The 26666-nt window shown below is 39.6% G+C and overlaps 1 long non-coding RNA gene across 1 annotated transcript; it reads right to left on the bottom strand.

The window, feature by feature from the left end:
- Positions 1–929: 929 nt before the first annotated feature.
- LOC148054724 (uncharacterized) lies at positions 930–20671 on the bottom strand. Its single transcript, XR_015706789.1, has 3 exons — positions 20592–20671; positions 10554–10685; positions 930–1871 (listed from the first exon to the last, which is right to left on the bottom strand). It is a non-coding gene; the product is annotated as an uncharacterized LOC148054724 (long non-coding RNA).
- Positions 20672–26666: the final 5995 nt, after the last annotated feature.

Below are 26666 nucleotides of genomic sequence, written 5' to 3'. Positions count from 1 at the left end.
AGGTTTCTGCAGGGCACTCAGCAGGAGGTGGAGACGAGACCTTGGTGCTGCACAGGATTGTCACTGATGTCAATTTAGGCCATATAAGGATTAGGCTTGGGACAACAACTTGAAAACCAGGACCCTTGTCAAGCAACTGGTGAGCCAAGATTGAAGACAAGCCAAACGAGGGGGGGCTTGGCCAGGCCTAGGAAGTCTGTATCAGATCACATTTGTATCCCTCCTAGTTCAATGTCCTATTTCTGACTGCAGGCAGTGCCAGTTATTTCAAAAGAAATTCAGCTGTAGACTATTGCAATTTATCCCCAGGGAAAGCCTAGTTTTATATTTATGGCTTGTGTCTCGAACAGAAGATTTATATCTATTTGAAAAAAAGCTTGATAAACATTTAGGTTTTTGGACAAGACACTCTCCAGTCCCCGGGGAGAAGCATTCTGAAAAGCCCTGGAAGGGGTGATGGGGGCCTCAGACAGACTGTTTAAGACTCAAGCCTTGGGGGTGTGGGAGGAGCTTATGCAAGAGCAAAATCACTTCAGGCCTTGCAGGCTTAGGCTAGAAACAAGATAATTTCCAGGGAAATGTGAAATTCACATCTTCTGCCATGTTAAAGGAAAGTTTCTTTTTCAGACAGCATTTACTCCACTCCGAAGCTGAGGACTGATAACCACCTCAGTTCCCACCAGTGTGAGGTGCTCTGCACTTCCCAGTGAACACCCAGCAACTTCCAGTAAATTTGGTTCACCAATCCGTTCCTCTCTGCCCTGCCAAACCCCACCTGTCCCTGTAAAGCAGCAGACCCATCTAATCCACAGCTGGATGAATGGTGATATGCCTCAAATGAATCCTCTAAACCTGCTTCCTCCTTCAGAAGCTTTCAGCTGACTAAAGATTTACTAGGCTCTCAGGGGAAAACAAGGCATTCAGGAGACCCCCCTGATCCCATCCTCAATCTCATTAACTTTCTGCTTTCCCAAGTGCCCTGGTGGCTGCGTGTTAACGAAGAGCTGTAATTGGTAAATGAAATTGATTACACAACTGTTTCAATGAGGCAAATTGTCCTTCTCTAGAGAAAAGGTATAATTTTCTACTGTGCATAAATCAAATGCATGTCTCTTAAAAGCACTAGGTAAGTAGAGAGCATTTCAAATTGGCTACAAAGTGCTGGACAAAGCACTTGGCAGAAGGAAGGGCATGGACAAAAATGACCTTAGCAGCTCTTTTCTATCTCCAGTTTCTGTGATTCTATGAATTTTAATTCTATGCTGCGCAATTTAATTACCACTTGCAAAAAGCTGCAGAAAATGGATAGCCATTTTCTGCTGTAGGCAGATCTTTTCTGTCATCTGTTAGCTGTGAGGCTGCTTAATTGTTCCTACAGAAATCTGGACATAAAATTGATTCGTCTCTGTCTGAAGGACTGTACATTAGGGCATCATAGCTAGAAAAAGCTGTCAGAAGTAGTCCTAAAAAACCGCAAACCCCTATTCAGTAAAACAATCTGAATCCTGCCACATTGCAAGACTACTCAATATCTTGTCCTTTAATCATCCTAATATCTTCATATGTCTGGTTTTGAATTGCTGCAGAATAAAGGAATCAAAAGGGAATCAATTCCTTTACCCACTTACTCTATTTATAACAGTCATTTTACTAATGCCTAGCTTTGCCTTTTTTTCTTAGTTAGAGGAGAAATGTGTTTCTAGGCTATAGTTGGAAACTGGGAATAATTCTCTTTCCTCATGAGATGACCTTGCAACAGCATTGATGACACACCTTCCACTCTCTGCTGTCCTTGAAGAGGTCCTCCAAGCCTGGTGTCACTTCTGTTCTGAACATTCTGGTTCCTTCATATTACACAGTTGCTCCTGAAGCTGTAACGACAGTATAGAGACAAAAAGGTCTCAGTGTCCGGCCATATAAATTCCTAGATTAGCCTGTATATTCATGAGTTCATATAGTTTACAGTTTATTGCCTGTGTATCCCTTAACCTTTCTGTTTTCTGCATCACGATTTTCTGATTTTCTTTTGTCATTTTTACGGGTTTCAGAATTTCTGATGTCGCTCTTTGCAGATATTGCTTTTTGCTGTTGTATATGTGGTCAGCATCTACCTTGTCCATTGTAGTGCTTCAAACGTGGTGCGTTCTAGCATGCAAGCCTGATGTAGTCCAGAGCTTTCATTCCTAGGCCAGCCAATGTTTCCGTTGTAAGTGATAGGTTTCATGATTTAACATTTTTTGTGTATAAATACACATCCTAGTCATGGTTCTCATGCTACATCTGGGCAGTTTCATCTCACAAATTCTCTGTTACTGCAAGAATTAAGGAACTGGTGGTATCTTTGATCTTCTTACTTTGGGGGTTTGATCTGTGCTTGTTGATGGATGAGATAAGTAGTGCTTGGTGGTGGATGTTTAGGGTGCTATGCTCTTTCATTCCCACTAAACTAAAAGCCTATCACCTGTGACAGCTGTTTTACAGCCCAGATGATACTCCCAGTTATTATCTTATTTTTTCCAAGAGGAGCTATTACTTTTAAATGATTAACCTACGCTCAGCAGCAGCTTCTTATATTGTGCTTTTGTTAATTTTTTCTCATTTGCATTGCATCAATTTGTTTATGTAATGTTTGATACGTTATAAAACCTAAAATGATCCTAGACATAAAGTCCCTTCGTCTTCCAAGATTTCTAAAAACACCTAAGGATGGCAGGTGTCTAAGTTTTTCATCAGTGTTACGAGTTTAACTCCATTTGGTAATCCTAATAGAAATGATTAATTCAGCATGGTTCATCAGTCCATAAAGGTAACTACCTCACCATTCATTATAACATGAATTTAGACAAGAGGATTAAGACCTTAAGTACCTCAGATTAGCTCACAGGAAGATAGAGTGAATAGTTTTTGCAATGAGGGAACAAATAAGCATTTGTATTCAAACACACTCACTTCTGGTGGCCTGATTTATTCCAACTCCCTGCACCAGAAAGGAAAGCACTATGCTCTGTGAATGTGCTGAATAATGAATTCTCCCTAAAAACCTGGTGTAACAGACAAATAAACACTTTAGCCATGGGAAGGCAGCAGCAGAAAGGTGTTGAGACTTGCCTAAAGCCACACAGTGTTGGTGTTAGAGACCAGATTAGGATTTTGCAAGTCACTCATCAGCACTCTCGCTTGACTTTGTATCTGGGAGTTACTCACAAAGAAACTTGGCAAGCTTTACCGGTGCTCCTGTCATTGGTGCTGAGGTAGGATCTGAGGACATACACGTATAGGATAAAGATTCTGCCACAGCTTCCTTGCCCTGTAGTGTACATGTGAAGGCAAAAAGGATCTGGCAGGAAGGTGTAAAAACTTTAGGTAGAAGCTGTAGCACACATTTGGTGAGACTGTGAAGTAAGTTATGATGGGTGGGGACTATGGTTTGCTGAAAAACCACTGTACGCAGGGAGGTGGCCCTGCAATATATTACAGCCACCACCCAGTTGCTTTGTTTCTTTTTTTTTTTTTGTCAGAAAATGGATCTCAGATCTATCTGAAAAAGGCAAAGTCTGCCAAGTGTCAGTAACTCTTACTCGCTTTTGGACAGGATCCAGAAACCTACTGGTCTAATAAGTTCCCTGGAGCTAGCTAATGACCATATCAAACTTACCAATAGAGTTCCTGTCTCTGATACCCCTCATTTGGGATATCTATGCCCTAGTTGCCCTTCAGGAAGACCCAGTGACCTAGGCTTGCTGAATTGGTTACTCAGATAATTCCCTCTAACCGTAGTCCACCAGGCGAATTGACTCTGTTTTTTCTAGTTACTTTCTTTAAGGATTGTATGCCAGATAAAGTAATGAAGATAAGGATTTCTTAAAGAGAAGATCACACCCACATACCTTCACACACATATACCATACCATTCCTAGAATCCCTGAAGAGAGTTACCAATAAGGTATAGGGGGATAAAGCAAAACTTTAAGAGCATTTCTGCCGTCCTTTGTAATTCTTACAACTCCTAACAGCCTGTGGATTTTGATCAGTATCTTCAAGACAAAAGGCAAAGTTTCCTTTTCTGTTCACTCTCCAGCATTTGGTAACAGTTCAGTACTTGTAGCTGAAGAATATATGCCGTTTTTAAAGCCTATTGCAATGTCATTTTTCTTACCACACTGCAGCAGTTTGTTTTCCCCAGCTCCTTCTGTGGATGAGTGGGCAAGGATGGAGAGCAACAGTTAGTGTAACTAGTGGCAGTACCCACTGTCACACCAGCATAACTTGAGGTTCATGGGGGACCATTGCAGACACAGGACTTTGAGACCTGCCAGTTCCATGCTGTTCAATGACTAATTTAATTCACAGTAATTGCAACATCTAAAACAATCTTCCCTAACCCAAGTGGAATTCATAATTGGACACAGACATATTCCCCCAGCTGCACAATTCCTACAAAAGCACTATTTAAAACTAATGGGTCAAAGACATTCTCAGTGTAATTCCACTGAAACTGATGGCGTGAATCAATCTGAAATTCAGTAAGTGGTGCCTAAACCCTTTCCAGCTATGGACATCAAAGCCTGTGATGTGGTACAGCAAGTGGGAAATAGAGGCACCAACAAGAGTGTAAGAGCAGAAAATCTAAATGAGGAAAAATCTAAGCCTGATCAGCATTTTTCTTTGTGGTCCAGAAGGGTTTGTCACACATATATTACACGTATATATTATAATTGCATATATACAATACAATTATACTGCTGCGCATAAATATTTAGAGAAATTTTTACTTCATTTCAAATGTTTCCAAAATGCAAACCTGGGAAATATTACAGATATGTCAGGCAGATTGGGAGCCACCTTAGTTTTCTAAATCATTGCAAATGCCTTTATGAAACAGATACTCTTTTTGGCAAGAGCCATAACAGAGATGTAGAAATATTAGATAATCAGAGCACATTTCAAATAACAAACGTTTCGTTACCTTTGCTCTAGCACCTATGCTCATGACAATATTTAGTTTGTTGGGAACTAAGTGCATTTTCCTCTGATGGCACCTAGTCTGTGCACTGACACGATGGGCACGTGGAAGAGAAAAATGAAGCCGTTTTAACCACTAAAATGCCACTCCAGTGAGAAAAACAGCTGAAGCTCTAGAGAGTGTCAAGATTTGTGATTCATGCCCAGTGACTGTCACAAGGTAAGCAGCAAATGACCCCAGGACAGATGGTGGGGACTAAGGGGAGATGGTGGGGACTTAGAAGGTACTTTTTCTCAGAGTCGTTCCACATGTGAGACCGAGAAATCTCAGCAGCAATTCTCTGATGAGGTAATAGAGTCACTGATCACTTATGATCACTAAAAGTCTACTGCCAGCTTTCATGAGACTGGAGCTGACAAAGAGATTTAGGATTTCAGTGTAGTTAATTACATTCTACCTGCTTAGATTACTCTGCATTTTCAGTACTATGGAGTATTATATTTCTGCAAATTTCTGGGTATTAATTTTAGGGACAATAAGGAGAGCTACTCAGTGACAGATGACTATCAGTTGTCACTTATAAGTTGAGGATAATGTTTGTACCTACAGCTGGGCAAATACTGTGGGATATTTAAAAAATTATATTTCGATTGACCATTGTAGGAGCAATCGTCTGTTCTTAGAAAAAAAGAAACAAGCATATAGTTGTTCAGATATATGTGAGGTGGATATTTATATTGTTCTTTTGAAACTTATTTATTTATTTTCCTGCTTATAAAAGTTGTCATTGTCCAACCAGGCAAATTAAGTGCCCTGTTGCGCAACAGAAGAAAAGATAACATGAAGCACTTAGACACAGTTTAAATAGAGAGTTTGCTGGTAAGTAGGTGATTAAAAAAATTCTCAACATGTTCACTGAACAATTATAAGCAAAAAAGAGAACCATAAAAAACAATATGCAGAAGACTACATTTGTCCAAAAAAAATTGCAACAAGATTTGCACACTTCTTTCCAAGCATGATCTTGCTCTGCTTGTAAAGACTGTAGGGATCCTATGGGACCAAAGTTATTATGTAAGTCTGAGGATTTGAATTAGAATTCTAAGACTTTTAGTTTCAAGTGCTGCAGAGTCTCAGTGACAGAACAAAGTAGAAAATCCACCTCACACAAAGACTTGAAGGGCCTTCCCACCACAGTGTCACATAGAAACACAGCATTATTTCTCACCATTATGTTTGCTCTCTGGAATCTTGCCACACGGAACTGAGTAGACTTGTCATTAGCTTAGTTTTGACCTTAGTAATGAAAGTATGCTATCACATACATGCTCAGTCCTACCAATCAATCAACTGAACTAGCAGCATGCAAGCTACTGGACCAGTTTGGAGTTCCAAACCTACAGAGCTGCTCCATTGGATTTTTTTCCATGCTGTTCATATAATAATCATAAAATTCACCTGATTTGGAGCTTTTCTGTGTTGGACACTCAGTCAAGCGGTTTAAGCTAAGTCATATCATTACATTACACTTTGTGTTGAATGAACCAGGGCCTTGGTTCAAACAAACATGAGCAGCTGTGTGTAGTTCTACCTTGAGGCTGACCATTCACTAGAAGGTTTGTGAAAGCAGGTGAAGCACTCTGGTTTCAACTATTTCTTTCTTTTGTAGACTTTTGGATTTTGTGTAATCTATAGTGAAACACCAAGCAAAGCTGAGCCCTGGATGGAATCCCTACAAGCAGAAACTGGAAAATAGTCCCTTTGAGCCAAATACAACTTTGCTCTGGTGCATTCAAAACCTACATATAGGTTGGTGTTTTACTTGTGACTCCCCTTCTTTGTAGCAATGGAAGCACAGCCCCAAGTCGACACACTCCGGAGTCTTGCCCTTTTCCAGCTTCCTTTATTTTTTAGTTTTGGCTTGTATCTTCAAGGCTTATATATACAGCATCATGGACTGGTCCCTCTAGGTATTTGAAAGTGGAATAGTTAACTGTGTAGGTAGGTTAGTAGTAGATAGGTAGATAGGTTGATGCAGTAGTCAAGATGTGCTTGAGAAAATAGGGAAGGAGAAGAATAAAAACAGCCCAGGACACTTGCCTCAGAGACATATGGCTGTAAACCATTCAGTTTCCAGTGAATTTAGATCTCTGTCAAGTGTCTGCTTAAATGTTTGGTCCCATAATCTAGGCCTACCTTGAAAAGAGTTTACCATTAGGAAAACTTTCTGTCATCCAACTGCCTTGTTCCTTCTAGTCTTTCCTTTTGCTGCTCCAGTCAAAGTTGTTTTTCATTTAAATGTGGTAAACATAACAAGCCCATTCATGAAATGTTAGAGGTCAAGTACATTCCCCATTTTATTTAGTATACATTTCTTTACTTCATTTAAAAGAACAATAGCAAAACCTTCAACTGAAGCCAAATATCATCAAGCACTGAAAACAAAAGGGTGCTTACGGGATTGGAGTGCTGGAAAAAAAAACCAAACAAACCCCAAAACATTTTATTTCCCAAAGCATTCAGAAAAGCACATTTGATTTTATTTCATTCTTTGGTGCCTGATATTTCAGCCATGCATCCTGGGTTTAATTCTGTGTGGTCCTACCAGCAAATCTAGGGTCTGTTCCTGACTGTACTGCTTACCTACTGTGTGATGTGGATTAAAGCACATATCCTAGTGGTGCCTAAAGACACCTGAATTTAAAATGGCTGCAGAGTTGTATTTAAGAATACAGCTTGATGCCAAAAGGCTTACACATAAACAGTCTCCATCTACTCACAGTACTTAAATAAGAGATGGAGTGGATCCACTTTGTCTCAACTGTAATTTTTGGGGTTTGGTGAAGATGCAAGGTATGCTCTGGGACTGTCCAATGCAAGTTACTTTGCATCCACCCTTAAATGTTGGAGTAGGAGCTGCCCAGACTATGAGCAACACTTCTGTGTATTCTCCATCAGAGGAGTCCCCACTCCTACTGTGCGTTGAAGGCAAAAGGCACCCCTGCTGGCACCAAGCTCCTTACAGTATCACAGTTACTTTAAGATATTCTGCTCACTCTTTCTTGCTTCCTCCATCCTCAATGCCTGACCTCAGACTTGCATTTTGATTAAGTACTTTATTGGGAGTTCCTTTGCCTTAACCTTCCTCATTTCCAGACTGTAAGTATCATTTTTGGGTGTCTCCTCAATATTTTTATCTCCAGACTTACCTCACACTTCCAACCATTTCTTTTAAACAATAATTCTAAATAAATACAGACTCCAGGAGGGGGAAATAAAGAGAAATTCAACCTCCTACACCACTAATTCCTGTCCTTTTCTAGTTTTGTGCTTCGTAAGATCTCTCCCACTCTGGACTCTGTGTTCTGTCTTGTGTTTTGTCCACTTTAAGTCTAAATAGGGCATATTTATTTGTTTGAATTTTGTCATGCTAATATTTTTGGTAATACTTTTTACTTTAACTTTTATCTTTTTACAGTCCCCAGTTCTGGAATGTCCTTTGGAACTATTTCCATGGGAAGGACTGCTGGACTGCGCTGTTCTCTCACATCACAAGCCTCTGGCAGATCCAGCTACTCCATAAAACAATAAAAAAATAAACAAGATGAAAAAGTTTTTGTTATCGTAACTGTTAATTAGCATGATTTACCTTGTTTGATGGTCTATAGTTTTAATTTGTGATGACTTATATGCATTCCGATAATTTATATATTCAAAACAGGGATGTTTATGAGTTTCTGCCATTTTGTACTTTTTAATAAAAAGACATAAATTCATAAACTTTCATATTTCAAATATTAAAATACCTTCATTTAAAAAAGTACACTTTATGCTTTTTAACAGAAGTATATCTTTAAAAAATTGAAGCAGTTTAATTATCCAGTATGTTCCCCTATACTTAGGAGTTACCCTAGAGGTAATGGGAACATTAAAAGGAAGACATTAAATCTAACTCAATTTCAGTAGTTTGCTGGCTGAACATGTATGTTATATCCACAGAATCAAGAATCACCCAAATGTTTTGAGTTAATGATGAGGTGGAATTATTCAGCATCATGAAAGTCGTAACTGTGAATCATTTTTACCTCCTTGCTCAGGTACTATTTGGTCTGCACCATTGGAGGAAGGAGCTTTACATTTTTATTGGAGGGGTAAGCTTAAATAACCAGGAAAGATGAACTGCATCTGGATAAGTCACAGTGGACAGATGCTAGAGAGCATCACGGATAGCAAGCCCTTCACAGAAGAAATAACAGAGAAGAATAATAGAGAAGGGTTTGTCTGGACCAGTAAAACAAAGACAGAGAGGGATTGTAACTATTGGCTAGAAATATAAAAGGAGCTAGAAGGCCTGTAGGGGGAGAAAAGGTATCCGAGCAAAGGCACAGAAGAATACATTAATTTTAAGAGGCACTGAGGACACTGAAGCTACGTCGTTACAGTATATTTTTAACGATTCAAGCATTTAAGTTTTTAATCCTGTTTCCAGTAAAGAAAAGTAGCTATGAAAAGTGAATTATTTTTGAGCTGGACCATGGGCAATTTATGTAGTATTACATGTTGTTTGCAATAGCAGAGGACTGGGATATTGGGCCAACATTTCTATAGACTCAGTGTCTCCAAAAAGCTCATAGTTAATGATGAGAAAAGATGGGGAGTTGAGTGAAGAAACACCTGAGGAGTCAGATCAGATGCTAACAGCCAGCTCCTTCTCTCTTGTACTCAAGTGTTTCCCATTTAGACCTTTCTGTAGATGACTGCTGTGAAAAAACAGGAGGAAAAAGATCCCTCAGTCAGCCTAGTAATCACAAATTAAGACCAAGAGGACCAATAGCAGCACCTTAGTATTCTGATCTAAAAATATCTAGTATGCCACTGCTATTTTCCAGTAATTTCAGTGCTACATTCATGGCAAAATAGTGTTTAATTTTTACCTGCCAGTTCTGCTGTGTATTAACTCCGAGTGTGCATATGGTCAAGAGGAGAAAGGCCCTAGAGTTTGAGTAGCCAGTAGAAAAAGAAAGCCAAAATTATCAAGCAAGGAGGTGCCAACTTCTCACCTAGGATACTGGCACATGCCAGGAGTTATCCTGTAATAAGTACTGAGTCTGGAAACATGCTTTCTCATGGGAAATGTTGGCAATAGCGGCTGAGGCATCTGTCAAATCATTTCCAGGAAGAAGGAGAAAAGGTACACAAAGATTATTCATCCATTTTTTCCAAGGGAAAACAAAGATGAGGAGAAAAAAAATGGACACTAACACATTTTGTTAATGCTCTAAGAAGTTATATTATAATTTTTTATAACCTAATTTCCTAAGGAAATTAAATGCAATAATATGTTAGTAGTTCCTGTATCTGCTAGCCCAACAAAGGCAAGGCTGTCACAACTCCATGTCTCCAAGTCCAGCCAGTAGTAAGGCTGAGCATGTATTCCCGTTAGGCACACATTCACACATATGCACAATATACATATACATGCACATACACACATATACACATACACCCACATACTGATGGCTGGCCACACAGATGAACACAGACAGCATCCATGCAAGTGCAAACAGCACAAATGGCCTCATCAACTTACCAGATGTCTGCTGGAAATACAATACAGTGGAGAGCAAACAGTCTAGGAGGTTCCTGGAGTGTGTGGAAGATAAATTCCTGATACAGTTGGTGGGTGAGCCAACTAGGGAAGGTGCCCCACTGGTCCTGTTGTCTGCAAACACAGAAGAACTTGTGGGTGATGTGGTGGTTGGAAGTCATCTTGGGCATAGCGATCATGAAATGATAGAGTTTTCGATTCTCAGAGAGGTAAAGAGTCGGGTAAGTAGAGGGCAAAGGGCAGACTTTGGCCTGTTTAGGGGCCTGGTTGACAGAGTCCCTTGGGAGGCAGTCCTGAAGGGCAAAGGAGTCCAGGGAGGCTGGACATTCTTCAAGAAGGAAATCTTGAAGTCACAGGAGCTGCTGTCAAAAGATGAGCTGGTGGGGAAGAATAGCGGCCTGGCTGAACAGAGAGCTTTGGCTGGAACTCAGGAAAAAAAAGAGTTTATGATCTTTGGAATAAGGGGCAGGTGATTCAGGAGGACTACAAAGATGTCATGAGGTTATGCAGAGAGAAAATTAAAAGGGCCAAAGCCCAACTAGAACTTAATCTGGCTGCTGCCGTAAAAGACAATAAAAAGTGTTTCTATAAATACACTAACAACAAAAGGAGAGCTAAGGAGAATATCCATCCTTTATTGGATGTGGGGGGAAACATAGTGAGAAAGGATGAGGAAAAGGCTGAGGTATTTAATGCCTTCTTTGCCACAGTCTTTAATAGTCAGACCAGTTGTTCTCAAGGTACCCAGCCCCCTGAGCTGAAAGACAGGGATGTGGAGCAGAATGAAGCCCCCATAATCCAAGGGGAAATGGTTAGTGACCTGCTACACCACTTAGACACACACAGATCTCTGGGGCCAGATGGGATCCACCCAAGGGTACTGAGGGATCTGGTGGAAGTGCTCACCAAGCCACTTTGAATCCTTTATCAGCAGTCCTGGCTAACTGGGGACGTCCCAGTTGACTGCAGGTTAGCAAATGTGACGCCCATCTACAAGAAGGGCCAGAAGGAGGATCTGGGGAACTACAGGCCTGTCAGCCTGACCTCAGTGCTGGGGAAGGTCATGGAGCAGATCATCTTGAGTGCCATCATGTGGCACATACAGGACAACCAAGGGATCAGGCCCAGTCAGCATGGGTTTATGAAAAGCAGGTCCTGCTTGACTAACCTAATCTCCTTCTATGACAAGGCGACTTGCTTAGTGAATGAGGAAAGGGCTGTGGATGTTGTCTTCCTGGACTTTAGTAAAGCCTTTGACACCATTTTCTCCCAGTATTCTCCTGGAGAAACTGGCTGCTCATGGCTTAGATGGGCGTATTCTTTGCTGGGTAAAAAACTGGCTGGATGGCCAGGCCCAAAGAGCTGCAGTGAATGGAGCTAAATCCAGTTGGCAGCTGGTCACAAGTGGTGTTGCCTAGGGCTCAGAATTGGGGCCAGTTCTGTTTATTATCTTTATCAATGATCTGGATGAGGGGATCAACTGCACCCTCAGTAAGTTTGCAGATGACACCAAGTTGGCTGGGAATGTTGATCTACTTGAGGGCAGAAAGGCTCTACAGAGGGATCTGGACAGGCTGGATCGATGGGCTGAGGCCAATTGTATGAGGTTCAACAAGGCTCAGTGCTGGGTCCTGCACTTGGGTCACAACAACCCCGTGCAATGCTACAGGCTTGGGGAGGAGTGGCTGGAGAGCTGCCTGGTGGAAAAAGACCTGGGGGTGTTGGTTGACAGTCAGCTGGCTATGAGCCAACAGTGTGCCCAGGTGGCCAAGAAGCTTGTATCAGAAATAGTGTGGCCAGCAGGGCTAGGGAAGTGATCGTCCCCCTGTACTCAGCACTGGTGAGGCCACACTTGGAATATTGTGTTCAGTTTTGAGCCCCTCGCTACAGGAAAGACATTGAGGTGTTGGAGCATGTTCAAAGAAGAGCAACAAAGCTGGTGAAGGGTCTAGAGCACAAGTCTTATGAGGAGCAGCTGAGGGAACTGGGGTTGTTTAGCCTGGAGTAAAGGAGGCTGAGGGTAGACCTTATCACTCTTTATGCAGGGACAGGAGTTGGACCTGATGATCCTTGTGGGTCCCTTCCAACTCAGGACAATCTATGATTCTATGATTTACAACTACCTGAAAGGAGGTTGTAGCCAGGTGGGGGTCGGTCTCTTCTCCCAAGTAACAAGCGATAAGACAAGAAGAAATGGCCTCAAGTTGCGCCAGGGGAGCTTTAGATTGGATATTAAGAAAAATTTCTTCACTGAAAGGGTTGTCAGGCATTGGAACAGGCTGCCCAGGGAAGTGGTTGAGTCACCAGCCCTGGAGGGCGTGTAGACATGGTGCTTAGGGACATGGTTTAGTGGTGGAGTTGGCAGTGCTAGGTTAACAGTTGGACTTGATGATCTTACAGGTCTTTTCCACCCTAAATGATTCTATGATCCTGTTCCCCTCTCTGGCTGATCAGGATGAAAGCCCATTAGTGGAAAATATATATGTGTATCCCTATGGTAGCTGGTCCTAGACACCCATTCTATCCTGTAGCTGGCCCCTGGATCCCCAGGTTTTCTTACTTATTAGCACCTGGGCAGGCAAAGCCCTAAGACCTGCAGCCCCACTCCAGCTGTTGGTACTCAGAGCTACACACACACAGACATGCAGGCACACTATGTATTGCTCCAGTAACTGGCCTCAGACAATCTGTGTCTCCGGTAGCTGGCCCTCGGATCCCCTTGTCTTCCAGCTGCATCATGTAGAGACACACACACACATACACACACGCAACATGTCTCTCTGCTAGCTTGTCCAGACCTAGTAGCTGACCTTCCCAGGAGCTGTCTCTCAGACTTTCTGGTCTTTTCAGTATCCTGCCCAGACTGATGATCACTCCAATACTTGGCCTGACATACACACCCACGAAATAGGCACACTCTCCACTTTTTCCAGTTACCAGCACCAGAGACAAATGGGACCTTGTGTCTCATGGTGTCCTCTCCAGTGGCTGGCACTTAGGCCTCCATACGCACATGTGCACACAGAATAGAGATCCCCTTACTCAGGAAAATAGTCAGGAACAGACTTCACTAAGAAGATAGGACAGAGTGTGGTGACCAGGAACAGGGCATGGCCAGACAAGTATACTGACCAGCAACCTGTTTACACGTGACAGCTGCTTTTACAATCTTTTCTATCTGTTTGACTGCACTGGTTACAAAAGATCCCAAACCACCTTGATCCCTGCTTTTCCCAGACCTTGGTTTCTCTGAATCCCAAAAATGCTCCTCCCGGCATCCCACGATGAGTCCCGTACCTGTCTAATCCCCTCAGTCTGTAACGTGACCAGGGAGAACATCTCCCATTGACTCATCTGGTGGGTCTCACATCTGGACAAGGGGGCTGATTGTCCACCTGCAACAGCCGTGGGAATAGCTGTGTCAGGGTGCACTGGTGGCTCTGCTCAGGTTTTGGGGTTTTCCACACATCATTCTTCCTCTGTGGCCTGCATGTCTGTGAGTCTATGTGCATCTTCTTTTCTTTTCTGCCCTTTCCCCTCCAAACACAAGTCTTTTAAACCAAAGATTAAGTCTCAACCATATTTTTCAGAGGACCAGAGATCTTAAAAATGCCAAGTCCTGAAACACTTTGTAAAAATGAGCTGTTGAATAACAGAAAGAGACCCTATTAGTTCTTCACTCAGGGGAAGGATGGACCATGAGCCCAGGCTTTGTTAGCTACAAGAAAATCCACACCAGGGATCAAGCTTAAGATATAAACCTATTGGAAAGTGGATTGGGTTAACTTCACTATAAATAGAATGAATTTGAGCAACAGTTAGAGGCTCCTTGACATATTGGAACATTTCATGCTGTATGCATGAATTTAAGAGCTCTGGAGCCAATATTGCCATAGTAAGAAGCTTTTTTCCTTGAAACTAGAAATAAGAAACATGAACATAGATAATGTGATAAATAGCACATTGACTGGGAACCTCATTGCTTGGGAAGCCTGTGATTACAGCAAGAAAAGCTCAAAAGCTGTAACTGTAAATGGGATAAAATAATTTTTTTGTGTGTGTGTAATAATATTAAAATAAACCTAGGTAGATCTAATAAAAATATTGAACACTGAAAAGAGAATTAGTAACTTAGTCTCATAACATGTTGCATGTGGACTTCAGTGTCCCATAATAGACCAAATAGCATCTCACTTTATTTGAATCCACATAAAGCAAGTATTGCTTTTAAAATTTAAATTCTGAAATACTCAGTCTAATAGTTCAGAGTGTCCCTTTCAGTTTGTGTAAAATTATGCCTGTGTGTATTGCTGTATTCATTGATAAGTATTAAAATGTACTGTTTTAATTTATGTGCCATTTATGCATTTTCTTATTTGTTCCATTCACACTGTGTGGAAAGGTTGAAGGGAATAGTACAGAACAGCAAGATATTGGGTTCTTGTCATGCTATGATTTTCCCTGAAGAAGCAAGATTTGCCACAGCAAGCAGGATTACAGTAAGAGAGGCGTTTAGAATTGAATTCAGGAAGGGTGTGTACAGGTATGCTTTTATGAATTTTATTTCAATGGGACAAGTTCATGTGCAGGATTATATTGGATTCAAAGCAGTACTTGCATATCCTCATATTTCAGTGTTACAAAACCCCCACAGATCATTTCCTGCCACCACACAGCTCTGATAAAAACAGCTAAATATGGTTGGAATGTAACAGATAAGAAGAGCTGTTTTTAAAGGGTGCTTGCTATAGGTTAAGTGGGAGAACAGCAGTTTTTCATTTATTCCTTTGTAGATCTGCAGTGAAGAATTCCAGGAAAGGATATAGATTTAGCAACAAACAGATGAAGTGGTTGGGACGTCTTGGTCTAATGATATTTTACATGAATTTTTTTAAAAATGGAGGAGTTTATTCCAGATCCTTATCCAAACATTTATTTGTTTAAGCAGTTTCCACAGTAATTGGCCATTGCAAACACCCAGAGTCTTACAGGGCTGGCATAATGGGCCTGCTCTTAATTTATAAAAATAAATCACAACTTACATGTCACTTTGCAGTTCCATGTAGGGAACTGATAGCCAGCTGGAGAATATTAACAATATGGTAGTTTACTTTTTGTTTTTTCATACAGTGGCGATGAAATTTGTTTTCAAGGTTCACCAAAACCCCAAGACAGCATAACAGCATCAAGACTGGTTAGCACAAGCCAATACTTTGTGTCCTCATTGTTTGCAGTGTGGAAAATGGCTTTTGATGAACTGTACATCACAGAACTCTTCAAATTACATACACACATACACAGATGCCATATAGTTGGATATCTTCCAATGTAAGGTTATTCCCTGCTGTTAACTTCCTGAAGCTGTATGAGCATCTTCCTCAAAACTGGCAACAGGCACCAGCTAGAGCTGCCTGGAGGACAAGAATTTCCATTTTTATTAGCATCTTAGAGGATTCAGCATTTGTTTTGTCCTGCTGTTTTTGGAAGAAAAAGCACATTGGAATAAAAATTGCACTGGAACAAAATCTTCCCCTCTTAGGAGAAATAAGAAAGACCAGCCCTACCATTGCAATATTTATTGAGGGACAGACAGCACAACTGTGCCATTGAGGAAGGCTAAGGTTCAGATCCCTGCTTTGTCTACTTTGGCCACCTGGATGACTGCTGTGGCCTCTGGGCTACAAAATCAGTCTGTTGTCCTCATTAACAGACTTTAAATTATTCATATACTAGCAAAACAAATGCCAACAAAAACAAACAGCCTTTGTTGAAGTAGTAATTTCCAAACCTACTGAAATACCTCCACAACCGCAATAATTAGTAGTTGCTCACAACAGAACCACAGGATCCATGAACCCTATATTTGTTCATGCAAAATAAGACCAACTTTATCCAGTGCACTAAAAGCTAGTTGAAAAAAATAAACAACTCTTTCGCACCACAATGAACTTTTCAACAACAGATAAATGATAGGAACAGCCTTATTGACAAAACATTTTCACTAAATAATAGTTCTATTTCTGAGCTGACAGAGATGATTTTGCAAGGAAGCACATCTTTAAAATGTGCATCTGGAAAACTGACATTTGTTATTCTATTAGATACTAAAAAACACTGACCTGATACAGATACTGGTTTTATAGCTCATTACAGTCTTGTCTCCCACATGCTGATCTGTCTCTATGTCACATACACAGCAAAATAACCCTCTCCTCCAAAAAATTTAACTTACTCTTTTTCATCACAATTCAACTAAATTATCAGTCCAAGTGGAATAATTTAAGACCTTTTAAAACCTATTTTTAGCTTTAAGTTTCATGTTTTGACAGACCCAATGGTATGAATAATTTTCAGTGGCTTGTTTCTCTTTTCCAGCTATGCCTGCTGGAAGGACTAAGAAGGTACTATATTTCCCTATTACACTTGCTTCTGTTTCTGCTCAGAGTATTATTTACAACTTTCCTACTTTTAAGTTGTATTCTTCAAGTTTCATTTCAATTTCTGATTGTTAGCAATGAGGGTGAAATCTAGTGTTTGAAGCAGATTATGCTGTATCATCGTCCTGAAAGAGTCTTGCAAAGCTTTTCCATCACTGTTAGTAGTTGCTGTCACATTTAAGATACCAGAAAATGCCACATAACCTGTCTTCTACGTAATTCTTGTATACTTGGCTAACTAAAATGGTCCAAAAAATCAAATTAAAGGTATCTGCCCATTCTGCCGCTGCTCCAAAGATGCTGTTCTCAGCTGTCTCTTCTCCTCTCACTGCATGTGACATGCTATTGCTCAGAAGGTACACAGTCAACACCCTATTTTGACACTTACAGAGACAAAGGGACATCTGCAAGACAGACTGGAAATAGTAGGTCTGTGGATTTTAGAGAGGTGAATGAGAAAGGATGCACCAGAAAGAGCTGGCATAAGGAATGAAGACCATGCAGGTTTTTTCATTTTGACCTATAATTCAGGAGCAGCGGGAAAGCAGTAGAATTAAGTCAGTAGATTTAAAACTGATAAAAGGGAAAGGGATATTTCAGACAAAGTCCAATTCAGCTACCTTTTATCTGTATCTATTTTGCTGAGCTAAAAAGAGGAAAAACCAGTAACAGAATACTACATTCGTTTCATGTTAAAAAGTATAACTGAATATACCCCAGAAGTAGCTATCTTGAGTAAAAATGTATCATCAGAAGTATAAAACTACTTTAAAGCTTACTAAAGCTTACTAAGGCAGTTATTAATAAAATAATTCATTTTTTCAAATACTAATGAACATGTATTTAAAAATACATATTGCACTGTTTATCATTATTATGAAGGAAGAAAGCTAAATCTAATATAACCTTTAAAGTCACTTGTTTCTGGACATAAAATGTTCCGAATAATGAACAGTCAAGCTAATAATCACTCAAGATAATGATGGTTTGCATGCATTTATGTGCATGTAAGTGGGAATACTGTATGTGAGGAAACAGGATTAGGCCCCATTCACCTTAAAAATGTTTTAAAAGATTAAAAATTATGAGTTTAAACAATGGTAAAAAACTCACTTGCTCTCTAGTGTAATTGAGATAAAAAAATAGGCTGCCATAGACTTTAAGAGGTCATCCAGTCCATTCTCCTACCCTAGGCAGGGTTACATATAAGCAAACTTCAGTCTCATAACTCACCTGGCAAATGTTTGTCTAAATTGCTCTTTAAATCTCCAGCGAAAGACTCCACAGCTTCCTGAAGCAAGCTAATCCAGCACTTCACTATCTTGCCATTAAAAAGATTTTTTTGCTAATGCCCACCCTAATTCTGTTGAGGCAATTCAAACACATCATGTCTTGTCCTGTTCATAATGGTTATTATCATGTATTTCCACATTCTTCCCTTCCCTAGACTAAACAAATCCAACTCTTTCAATTTTTTCTCACAAGTCGTGTTTTCTGGACCTCTAATAATTCTTGTTGTTCACCTCTGGATTCTTGCCAATTGGTACAGACATTTCCCAAACTGTTATCTGCCCTTAGCTGGACACAGTATCCCTGATAAGGCTTTATTCACACGGAGAAGAAGTATTACTTCCCAAATCTTATATAGCACACCCGTATTTATACAGCCTGTATGAGGATTCCTTGTTTGCAGTAGAATAAATCTGCTGACTCACATCCAAATTTCCTTTTGCAGGTCTGCCGCCTACTCAGTTGTTCGGCACCTTGAATTTGTCCCTGTGACTGTTCTGATCAAGGTACAGCACTTCTTCTTCTTTTTTATTCATCTTTTTCTTCCCATTGGGGCATTTCTTTGAACTCTTAGATTAAAAAAAGAGCAGTTTCTGAGTTCAAAAGATGAGATGCTCCAATCCAAAAGAGGAATTGTACATAGGTTTATAATGATGGAAAGACAGGAGAAAAATATGTTGCCATATAAAATTAGATGCAGTTTCACTACTCCAACGTTATGATTAACACAATCTCTAATCTTTTATTATAAATGGTGAGAGTAAAGTGGCCCCTGGTACAAATTACTTCATTCTGTCAACATTTGAATTTTGACTTAATAAAAGCAATCAATAACTTCTTATTTATCATTTGTAAATAAAAAGAAAAAAGTATGTGATCATTAATCAAATGAATGAATAAAAGAACTTCAGAGAAAAGTGAACGGATGCGTGGGATTTCCAGTCTTGTCTAGAAATTTCAGGAGAAGAACTGCATTTTCTTCACTTCCTGTTAAGTTTTTAGAGTAAAAGTTTTCATTCTTTTCAAATGAAAGACTGAAAAAAAGGCTGTATCTACAAAGAAATACTTCAGTTACAAGCCATCTTCTTTCCTAGGAACATGAATTGTTCTATGGTCAGCAGAACACATGAAGCCTGATTCCCTGGATCTCCAGGTTTTCTGGTTGAGTTCTCCTGTGAAAAACAAATTCTGGCCAAAGCTTCTTTCATGACTAGAACACTAACATTGCCTTGCTGCTCTGTTGCCGCTCTGGTTTCTGGTATTATATTTGAGCTTCTGCTCCAGATTTTCTCTCAGTAAAGACTGCTTTGGATCTTCTTCTGTCCCAACCATCAATTTATTGAAATTTGCAGCTTAGTGTCTCTGAAAACTGACATAATATGTCAGATCTAGCTGAAATTGGAAATTTATGAATAGAAGGGAGAATAACAGACATCAAAACTGGTTGTTAACATCAATCTTATTTCCATATGAAATCAAGCTAGAAAGCCTGCTGCTGCCTATGCACTATCATATATCTTCCTACAAAATATACACTGTTTTGTTCAGGCTTTCTAAAAATAAATGGGACCAAAAAGAAGGTCTTGCTATGAAAGAAACTTTTTAAGGATCTGGGTGTGAGACAAAACCAACGAAAAGGCTCCTGTTGACCTGAGAGAGATTGGGTAAAACTCATATGAACACTGAGACAAGAAATGAATGAAAACTGAAATGAGATGAAATGAAATGAAAACTGAAATTTCATTCTTAATTGCAGCTGGCATCAGTGACATCCCCTCTCCTAATTCACTCTGCAGCAATGACAAAGACATTATAATCACTATCGTTTAAATACCAGTGATAATAACGCAGAAGAATTTGAGCTGGCCAAAGCTTTTACGTTTTCCATTTGAAACAATTTATACATTTCTATTACTTTCCCATCTTTGTTTAGAGCTATTGGGAACTCTCAGGTGTCAAAAGCAAACTGTGGAAAAACTGTGGAAACTACTATGAAAATTTATGAGATCTCAGCCTAGATGTTTTCTATGGTCAGGTATCTGAAAAGTGAAGCAAGAGACTGCTTGTTAATTTTCAGTTCTGATGTATATTCTTTTTCAAAATGCAGACAAAATCCAGTCCTCCTCTCCTCCCTTCCAAACCAAATAACTGACAGGGTATTTATTACATATATTTTCAATTAAACATTTATTTCTGAGGAAAGGGATTTTTTAAATGAGAGAGAGGAAATAAACTAGCAAAAGTATCTCTGATCTGTTTCGAACATGATCATTAAATTGATAATTTTTCCTACCTTCTTGCTTTTCCAAGGTCCCCTCTGTCTTTCCTTCGGAAATTCCTTGCATTGTTTCAACAGCAGTTCCTAGTTCATTAATTCAGGCTTAGGCATCCAGTTCTTTTAAAACAGGGTTCCCTCAATAATTTTCTGGTCATGCAAATAACCTTCTTCTCAAATACTATTTTTTTCTCTCAAAAGCAAATCCACCAGTATTATATTTCCCTATCAGAGAACAAATATATGATTTACAAATTCTTCCTTCTTTCCCCCAACAGCCCATTGATTTCATGCACACTTTCCCAGAAAATCCAGCAGCTTCACATTCTCCCTGCCCCCAAATCCATCAGGTTTTCCATTCCCACAGTCTACCCCGGCCCCTCTGAACACACCATGCTCCTTATTCCCCAAGGACTCAATAAACAGCTCAGAAGCAGGGTGTCTTCTCTAGCAGCTCTTCCGTGTAACAGCACCAGCATGACAGTGGCAGCAGATGGGCTGCCTTGCAAGCCTCTGCTAACAGCACAACGTGACAAACCAGTCATCCTGTGGGGCTCTAATTTTTGGCTGGTTGGCAGGCTAGGAAGTGGGAGAATCTGACCTCCCTTGCTTCTGTACATTAGACAGGAAACAAAAGCCTTCCCCTCCCTCACTGATTTCAGAGAGAGACAGGCTTAAGACCTTCACATTGTGCAGACAACACAGACTGCCCCATTCTCCTTTATTGAGCTGGAGGAGGTAAATGCTTCCCGCTGCTACATCACCTGCCTTCCCATGGCAAGCCAGAGAGATGATTCCTGCTGTATACACCTGCCTCTTTTCCTTCCAAAACACAGAAAAAGGACAGATTGCTGTTCCCTTGCCTCAGCAATGAGCAAAGTATAGCGTGTGTGAGTGCATCTGGTAAAGCTCCTCAAGCCTTTTCAAGATTCTCTGTTTGAAAATAATAGTAATTTCTATCATGATACCTCAACTGTATGTAATTAGTGAATTTCCAAGTATTCTATTTTTTTAAGTTGTTTGCTTGTTGGATTTATTAGGTTCAGCCCTCTAAACATTCATGAATGTTTTTATGTTACTAACATTATTAAATGGAAATCAGTTCAGGTAAGTTCGCACAGTCAAAGAGAACAGGTTTTAGTAAACTTGACTGCAAAAATCAAGGTTGTTATAATGAAAGTGAAGCTCTTTCATTTACCCGCATGTCAGAAACAAAATGAAGATCATCATTTGCAATGTTACTGTGGAGAACAACTCCCAAAAGCTGCTCTTTCAAAGTAATTCATTTACATATCATCTGAATATAACATATAGGACTCCATAATAAACCCAGGGTGCTATATTCTGTTAATAAATATAACTTAATTAGCATTTACATCACAGTAACACTAAATACTTACAAAATAAAAAATTATTTTACTTCAAGTAATACCCTAAAATAAAAATAACTGATTTCTCACAACAGCTGATCTATTACAAGTACCAATTTGTTGTCTTCTTTATCTGCTTTGGAAACACACTCCAGTTCTGATAAACTGACAGACCATAAAATAGTTATCAGTTAATCCTTGTGGACTGAAAACTCCCAAGATTTCTTGTTCCACTCCCCCTTGGCAAGAATTAGAGACTTCCTCTTTCACATGGCAAATCTCCTTTTCCACATATTTGCTGTCAGAGCTGTTTCACTAGGCCTTTTACCTTACAAATCCAAATTCTTTCTGTTCTTTTTTTTTTGACTGAAATCCATATGTACAGCCAATAGGAGTAGTAAGAATACACATACCCTTCCTCCTCCTGTCCTTCTCTTTCAAGGCACCCGGCTCTCCAATGTCCAGAGGTAGTCGGTTCCTTTCCTTGCATCTAGTACCATACAGAAGAGAACTAAAAGCCTTATGTTTATAAGTTCATACCTTGCATATGTAGAGGAAAAATGCTGTGATTCCTGTCAAGTTGCTCATCCATGTCACCTCTTCCTCCATGGACTATTTTAGCTCTATGCCCATTTCAGTTGCTTCCTTGCTGCTATCCCAAGGGAGAACAAAGAGCAAAGAGGTGAGTTGTGGAGGCAGCATAGATGTGGAAAAATGTGGAGTGTGGGGTGTTCTGCCTTGATGGAGGAACTACAGGAAAACCAGCATTATCCCTAGTTTTACATTACTTCATAGCTGCAAGAAACCCCCTTGGTTCCTCAATTGACACCTCTTTGCATCAGTGAGGCTTAAAACTGGAACAGTCCACCTTCCACATTAAATCATCTGAAATCATTAGTGTTTCTGCATGAATATAGCTTAACAGTTTATTTATAATAGTTCCCATCCTTTTCCCTTGGAAAAATATGCTCATGTGTTACCACTCCCGCTGCACATTCATAATTCTCCAACTGCAACCTTTAAGAATCTTATTATGTCAGCAGAGATGTTAAAAGAGATGTCAAAGGTGACAGCTCAGGTAGGAGATGTTACCCTAGTTGATTCTGAATACTAACCTTAATGTGGAACCAGCCTTGCCTTGAGGCTTTTTTTTCAGGCTGCTACTCACCTCTTCAGTAATACTTTTGAAGAGGCTTGACCTGGTGTTGAGACTTCACTTCTTTCAGAACGGGTTGTCATGTTGAAGCTGACAGTGGATTTTGCTGTAGGAAATTGCCTTGCGTCCTGCCTTCTGCATTAAGACCCTCACAGCCAGCAGCTTTAAAGCACCTTAAACCTCCATCTGGCCACTCTGTCATACCAGAGCTGCTCTGTGGATGTGTCCTACTACATGCAAAACATGCTCTATGAACTGAGTGAACTCACTTGCTGTGACATAAAGATGTTGTCAGGGAAAATCTTCAGTTGCTCTTTTTAAAGCATCATGGCTATGCCAGAGCAGGAGCCTTAGGATGGACCACAGTTTAATTTGTCTTTGAAATGTTTGCTTTTATCCCAGTTGTTTCTTATTAGAAAGCACTTTCATTTCTTTTTGTCATTCTTCAGCACTATTGTTTGAACATGGTGTTTAATAGTACACTATGACCATCAACTTAAGACATCAGCTTTTTTACTATTAAAAAAAATTCCTTCTGTGTTGAAATAAGTAGTACGATATCTGAATCTTGAGGATACTTTTTTAAAAGGAGCATTTTGTTTTATGCATTTTTATGTGCACTCTGATTTACAACATACATATTTATACATTTGTGTAAGTAAACAGACTCAAACACTAACTCACAGACCTCTACAGTGACTGTTTAATGGCAAGTATACTCCCTAGCAGGATTTTGGCTCAGGGCAGCTATCCCTGGTGTGGTTCAGGGAAGGTCATAGCCCAAAAACTGCATCCAATAGGCACTTCAGATGCAGCTACCCTGTTTTAAGGAGGAAGAAATTTTAGGCACACGGACACAAGGCCAGGCCATGACACTTGGCCTGTGAGCCAAGTCTGGGGCACCAGTTTGAGGCTGTTTTGTTTAGTAGCACAGATGAAATCTACATCCTGTACATTGCATTTTTGTGTTTCTCCTGTAAAAAATAACATATTGAAATAGGTCACTTTTTGATTAAAGGACCAATTTAAAACACATAAGTTATTAATGCTTTCCTGCTCTGTTCTTCTGGCAAATTGTACATTAGAAAGGAGCAAGAAATTATGAAAATACCATTTTTCCATTTTTGGGTGAACAACTGGCAAGGGAAACCCTTACTAATATTAAAAACAGAAAACAGAAAAGTTGTGGGGTTTTTTTAATACTAGTATTAAAAACTAAAAATGGTCAAATAAAAATAATCTAGTTATTCAATTATTATTTTTTCCAATTAAAAAAAAAATCCCTTAATAACAGGCTGTTGTAAGCAAATTGTAATTCAGGCCAGATTCCCCTTCTAATTATTGATGATATTTTCCCCATTACTTTTTTGACTCCAGTTATTCCAATATCAAATGAAATCCAAGACTATTGAACTAATGTTCAATTGGCTAAACTTTTTCTCTGCTCACTTTCAGAGATTTTTTTTTGGAAGAGGTTTTAGCAATGTCATCAGTCCACTGCATTTTGGGAGAATGTGGGCCAAGTTCTGCACCGATTTACACACTACAGAACATGCAGTCCATTGGCATCGGTCAGGTTACACAAGATCGCATGGAGAAGAATTTAGATTCAGTATATTCTTACATATGTACAGAGAAAGAGATTTTTTTTCTCTAGAATATTTTTATCTAACTGGATAATTAAGTTTTACCTTCAGATTTTTTATAATGAAATTTCTTTCTTGTATACAATATAAGAATGCTAGAGAATTGATGGTAGTATTATTTTTTACGTGTTTTTAAAGTTTTTTTTAAAAGCACTTCAGACAAAACCTTTTGAATACAAGGCATGACCCTATGTGCAGCATTTTCTGCAAGAAAGAACTCTGGAGAAAGAATACACCTGAGTCAAATTGCTCGGGTGGCAGGAAAGTCCTTTGGAAATGTGGTAATGACAACTTGTAAGTGCTAAGCTTTCTTGTTTCTCCAGCTTTGTCGCTTGGTCTAATAAAAATATTATCTGTCGCTGCAAGGTTTGATGTCACTATAAAAGCAGAGCTGATATTCACTGCATACTTTAACTAAAGACTGTCTTTGGCAAATCGGTATGATGGCTAAGATGAAAAGAATTTAGACTTAACTTAAACTATCCAGTGTCTAAGATTTTGAACCACTAATGGCTTTGAAACAGAAGAGTCATCTAGTCCTGCAAATACATCAGACAGTGGTCAGAATGTCTACTTCTGGTTTTGATAGGAAACAAATCTGACATCATTCCTGGAGGAGCAGAATGCAGCTTTATCATCAGTAGAAATAGGTTATTCAAGTGATAATGAACTACCTGTAAACACATCAAGAATGCATTAAGGACTGAGACAGCTTTTGGTGTTCCTGTGTTCATACCTACTTGTATATGTTTTTATAGCTTTGCTTGAAGGTTTCCCATGATACCTAGTTATGCATTAAGATGTACGACAAGTTTAAGTAAAGGAGCTTTACCTTTGGGTTTCATCAGGAAAACCAACTGGAAAAGAATAAAGTACTAGGATGTCAGATAAAATTCTCTAGCGATGCTGAAATTTTGAACTCCTCCAAGGGTGGTTTAAGTGTCATCAAAATTTGTATCAGCCTAAATTAGTGCGTCAATGTATACATATATGTATATCTGGGGACCTCTTGTTATCACTAGAACCAAGAAAAACCTTTGAGATTTTCAGCCCCTGCTTCATAGTGAGGAATATATGTGTTTTCTAGCTTGAAGTGTTACTTGTCTATTACTCAGTTTAATTAACACCCCAGGTGAAAACACTCTGTGAAGTGATTTATCAATTAGCTAGGACATTTATTGCCTAAAAAAAAAAAAAAAAAAAAAAGAACCAGTATTAGGACAATGCCAGCAGTTCAGGACTTTTTACCAGACAGGTAGGTCCTGATGAAATAAGTTTGAATTTCAGCAGGCATCTTTCTGGGTTAACAGTGTTTGGGTATCCTTCAGATCCTGCTTCTAATTTAGTTTTGGAGGCTTCCCCTTTTTTAAAGAAAGGTAGAGCATGCCTGGGCCTGTTCTTAACCCTCTGCTAGATCTCTTTTCTTTCATGGACACACACATTGAAGTATAGGAGTTCTCAAATCAGTTGTTATATCTGCATTCCGTGTGGCTTTCTCGTCAATCTGTCTCAGTGCTTCATATGTAAATCAAAGGGTCATATTCACATACAATGACTGCTACCTTCTGCTGACTGGTCCGTAGGGGAACAGAATACTGACTCTATCACCATTCCCTCTCTCCTTTTCCAATAAAAATTCATAGAGGAATAAAGCAAATAATGCATACACTCCTAAGACTTACCACTTTGACTTTTGTATGGGCTGCCTGTTTTGCGGGATCTCCTCACTCACTGCAGGTCTGCATGAAAATCAAGAAGCATTTAGCATGGTGAAAGCAAACTGGTTGGCTCTGCTGTCTGTCCTCCACCATTTCCCTACCTCCTGCTTCACACTTGTGGCACAGGTCTTCCATTTACTGCCTTGTTGGAATTATACTTTCTCAGTCATATAACTCAAGCATCAGTTTCACACACCAGATCC

Source organism: Nipponia nippon, unplaced genomic scaffold, assembly GCF_047370975.1.
Source record: "Nipponia nippon isolate SJK-2023a ecotype South Korea unplaced genomic scaffold, ASM4737097v1 scaffold_3, whole genome shotgun sequence".
In the NCBI taxonomy this organism is placed as follows: domain Eukaryota; kingdom Metazoa; phylum Chordata; class Aves; order Pelecaniformes; family Threskiornithidae; genus Nipponia; species Nipponia nippon.
This window is presented reverse-complemented; position numbering and strand designations above follow the sequence as displayed.